Raw genomic sequence first — 4,839 nt, 5'->3', positions numbered from 1 at the left:
TTGGGAGGCAGAGGCAAGCGGATCTCTGTGAGTTCAAGGCCAGCATGGTCTGCATAGTGATTTCCAGGACAGCTGGGCTACAGGGAGACCCTTTCTGAAAAAGACCAAAAAAAAAATGCAACAATACAATCAAAGTATTTTAAAATCAGTAACCAACTCAAAACAGACCCAGATTTTAAAACAGTCAAAAGACTTAAAGAGAGGAGCAGACAAGGTGGCTAGCAGGTAAAGGCCTCTGCCATCAAGCCTTACTACCTGAGTTTGAATACTGGAACACACAAGGAGGAAGGAAAGAACCAGCTTGCCTAAGTTCACTTCTGACCTACACATGCACACCAGGGCATGTGCATGTCATGCCTGGGCCCACAATAAAAATAAATAAATAAACAAACAAACAAATAAATACATGCATAATTGAGGTGTTTGACCAAGATAGGTAATGATTGTCATAAACAAAAGAAAAAATGCTCAAAGTCACCTATAAGTAAAGAAATGTATATGAAAACCACAGAGTTCTTACCACACATCCAGAAGGGTGGTGTTAATACCCAGAAAATAACAAGTGTGAGTGAGGCTCTGGGTAAAATAGAAGTAGCATGCTCTGTGGGATGTAATGTCAGATTCTACAGCTTTTGAGAAACACGGTAAGGTGGTTCTTCCAAATAGTGAACCTAGAATTATCATCAAAACAATCAATTTCATTTCTGGAAATACATCCTAAGGGACTGAAAACATAACTTTGGAGATTGATTTTTCAAGCTGGTGAGATGGCTCAGCAGATAAAGATGCTTGATTCCAGGCCTGACTACTTGAATTTCATCCCCAGGACTCATATGGTAGGAGGAGAAAACACGATTCCCTGTAAGTTGTTCTCTGCCCCCATACAGGCTGCACGCAAATATATGCACACACATAAACACACAGGCACACAATAAATCAAAATAAAATAACAATGTGTCTACTCTTGTTCACAGCAATACAGCACAATTCACATAGGCCACAGACAACCCACTCGACTATATTTCTACAGATGCTGATAAAAGAAAACACAGGAGAGCTATGTTAGGTGCCTTTGGAACGTGATTCGGCCTTGAGAAAGCAGAAATTATGCTGTATGCACGAGAACATTGATGGTCCCTGAGGACATTTTGTTAAGCAATACATAGTAGTAGGAACGGGGCAGATTCTACATGATTTCCCTTATGTGAGGTGCCTAGACAAATCAGATTCAGAGGAAAATAGCAGTAGAGTAGAAGTCAGGGAAGGGGGTTGGGGGACTGAGAAGGTAAGGAGACTGTCGGGGTTGGGGGGCAGTTATGATGAGTACAGGGTTTCAGTTTGATAAAATAAAAAGACTTCTGGAAACTTGTCCCCAAACATCTTGAAAATAATTCGTAATGCTGAGTTCTGAACTTCATTGTTTAGATAGAGAATGTTACATTTCTGCCTTTTCACATAATTCTAAAATTAGAACAAACAAAATGAGTTTCCAGTCTGCATTTTAGAGACTTAGTTTTCAACAATGCTGCATGAAAACTTTGATTTTGATAACCTTTGGAAGGCATCCTGGCCACCCTACCACAAAGGCAAGTAAACATCCTGCAGTTTCAGAATCAAGAGGGGAAGAACGTCAAGGCTGGAACAGCTTAGCTGAAAAGTTAGTTTCTGAGGAGGCTGAGAGAGAAGGATCACCCGGGCAAAGACTGACTGGGCTACACAGTACATTTAAGGCTAACCTAGGCAATTCAAACACTATCTCAAGACAAAAGATTGTTTTTTAAAGTTGGATATTTGCCTCAGTTACAGATCTATAATTGGTGCTGTCTGTTCAGCCCATAGTTAAAATAATGGAGATGCCGGGAGAGAGGGAAGGCACCCAAGTCCCTGGATGACAAGGAGGTTACTAAGGAAGCACCATACCTACCTTTGGCAAGCATCAGCGTTAGGAGTTTCTTCGAAAACTCTACGGAGTTCACGAAGCTGTCCAGCAGTGAACCTGTGCTGTTTGCTCCTGGTTGGCAGCTGAGCAGCAGGCTCCCACTGCTGTCGGTGTCCAGATCGATCAGACTTCCTGACACCACCACTCTTTTTCTCACGGTTGTAGTTATGGTCATCAAGAGGATTCAGGTATCTCTCAGCAACCACTGGCTCTGACACATGGTTCCCTTTGGCGGCTGCGAGCTGAGGTTCGGTAGTTACTTCTTCCTCACAGAAACCCACGCCATACTGTATTGTCAAGCTTGAAGTGATATTTCTTGCAGGCCATCTCCTGAACTCCACAGAAGGCGTGGCTACTGCAGTGGCGTTGCTCCTCTCCGTGCCTTGGAGATTGAATTTGAATTCTTCAAGCTTCTATGGGTGACGTCAGGCGGTGGCACGTGAAATTAGTAGACGTAAGAATGCTTCCTTTCTGCAATGCCTATTGGCTACGGATGTGGGTGGCGCTTCCTTTGGCACGAAAAAGTGGAGGCGTGGCCCAAAAGATGACAGGTTTGGAAGAAAGTTGCTGAGAGGGAGCTTGCAGCAAACTCGAGCCACAAGATAGACGTGAGCTGAGGAGATTTTGAGATCCCAGACCCGACCCTCAGAATCAGATGTTTGATTCGAAGCATGCATGCTGGTGAGTTCCACTATGAGCACCTTGAGAAAGTCGAAATATTTGGGGGTTTTCACATTTTATAAACTACTGCATTTTCATTAATTACGTGTGTGTGTTGGAAGTTGGGACTTGGACATGCCGCAGTGCAGATGTACAAGTCAGAGGACCACCTGTGCCTGTCAGTTCTCTCCTTCCATCTCGAGGGTTCCAGGAATTAATCTCAAGTCGCCAGGCTTGGAGGACCAGCACTTAAGCCTTCCCACTGGCCTGACGTTTTTTATGATCTTCCTCAGTGTCCGCATGTCATGTCCTGCCTAATGGTGATCACAACCAAAAGTATGTACACTGCATGGAGTTCCGCCAACTTTTTTTCTGCAGTGAATGTTAAACATCAAATTTTGGAGATTATTAGAATATTTGTGTCTCTTTTTTAAAGTTTTGATGGTGTTTGGTTGGAACCCAAGGATGTGCCCATGCTCAGCAAACTCTCTACCATTGAGCCATGTCCCAGGACCCACCAGTCCCTCAACACAGAGCATAAGCTTTTATTTTAAAAACATTTTTTTTCTTTTCAATATCTTTTATTTTAATGTTATGTGTATGAGTGTATTTCCTGCATGTGTGTAAGTGCACCCGTGTCCTGCAATGCCCGTGGTCAGAAGTGGTTGGATAGCATGGAACTGGAATTACTCATGGTTGTTATCTACCATGTCAGGCTTGGGAACAGGATGAGGATCCTCTGCCAGTGATGCCAGTGCTCTTAACTGCTGAGCCATTTCTCTAGCCCTAGTTTATTATTTATTCATTCATTTATTTGTTCATTTATTTGTCCTTTATGTTTATCAGTGATTTCCTATATATATTAAAATACACTCATGTTGTGCAATGCGTAGGAAGGCCAGAAAAGGGTATTGGATCACCTGAACTGGATGTATAGCCAGATGTTAGGCACCATGTGGGAGCTGGAAACCAAACCCACGTCCTCTGCAAGAGCAGCCAGTGATCTTAACTGGCGAGTAATCTCTCAAGTCCCTGACCTTCAAACATTTTATGCAGAAGAAATACACATGACACAGAAATTTGTGTTCTGTCTTCTACTGATGGATGACTAGGCTAGATCCCTTCTTGGCTACAATGTGACAGTAAACACGGATGTGCAGGTACCTCTGTATTATACTGACTTTCCTTCCTTTTAGTATATAGCCAAGAGGGTTATACCTGGACTAAATGGTAGTTCAGTTTCTAGTTTAGTTCATAGCTTCTTAAACTCTCAGTTGCAACCTGGTGTCGAGTCACATAAGTGAATGTGAGTGTCTCAAAAAAAAAAAACTGTCAGCAGTTAAATGTTTCTGGGTATAAAACACCTATAAATTAATTTAAATTCCAATGTGTAACAAATCCGAGCTGTTTTACCCTGTGTTGTATCATGAGATTTCTTTACTTCTCGTCTGAACACACATTTGCACTTTGCACCATGCATGCCAGCATGCCAATCGACAGCAATGAAGTCAAAGTCCATCAGCTCCTGTCAGATTCTAGACTACTGTATGCTATGAAATGCAGTGATTTACTGCACATGCAAACCTCTGCTCTAACAGAAACAAAAACATTCAATTATAGAAAATAATGACTTTAAATGACACCCTGCTGCCACTCCTTTGCATTTTTCAGATCACTACCCAACGGGATTGAATTATGTAAAATAGATGATTTTTTAAAAAACTGCTATTTCGGTTGCTGACTTGATTTTCATAAGAAAACATTATACGAATTTTGGTTAAGCATTAGTACAGAATTTCCAAAATTTTCAGAATGGCCACAAATATACTTCTGCCCTTTTATTCTGAATATACCAGAAGAGGAATTCTCAGCATTGAGGGGCTTGTTGGCGCAGGCCTTTAATCCCAGAACTTGGGAGGAAGAGGCAGACAGATCTTTGTGAGTTCAAGGCCAGCCTGGTCTACATAGTGAGATCCAGGACAGCTGGGGCTACAGGAAGGCCCTGTGTCAAAAAGACCCCCCCAAAAAATCAAAATACTGATCAACATACCATTATCTTCAAAACTAATTATTTTCATTCTTTTCTTTTTAATGTGTATGGATATATTGTTTGCATGTATGTTAAGTGCACCCATGTTGGGCAATGCCTGAGGAGGCCAGAAGAAGGCGTCAGATTCCCCTGTAACTGGAGTTATGTGCATTTATTAGCTGTCATGTGACTGCTGGGAACTGAACCTGGG

The 4,839-nt window shown here is 42.1% G+C and overlaps 1 protein-coding gene across 1 annotated transcript in view; it reads right to left on the bottom strand.

Moving 5' to 3' along the window:
- Positions 1 to 2,255, bottom strand: part of LOC115067936 (paired box protein Pax-3-A-like) — a gene marked incomplete at its 3' end in the record, with an annotated part of 29,816 nt that extends 27,561 nt beyond the window's left edge. Inside the window, exon 1 of the mRNA XM_029557151.1 lies at positions 1,925 to 2,255. The remainder of the gene's footprint in view (positions 1 to 1,924) is intronic.
- Between the last annotated feature and the right edge of the window lie 2,584 nt (positions 2,256 to 4,839).

Source organism: Nannospalax galili, unplaced genomic scaffold (genome assembly GCF_000622305.1).
Source record: "Nannospalax galili isolate Female #2095 unplaced genomic scaffold, S.galili_v1.0 scaffold7848, whole genome shotgun sequence".
NCBI lineage: Eukaryota > Metazoa > Chordata > Mammalia > Rodentia > Spalacidae > Nannospalax > Nannospalax galili.
The sequence above is the reverse complement of the archived record's forward strand: the minus strand, read 5'-3'. Positions and strand labels throughout refer to the sequence as shown.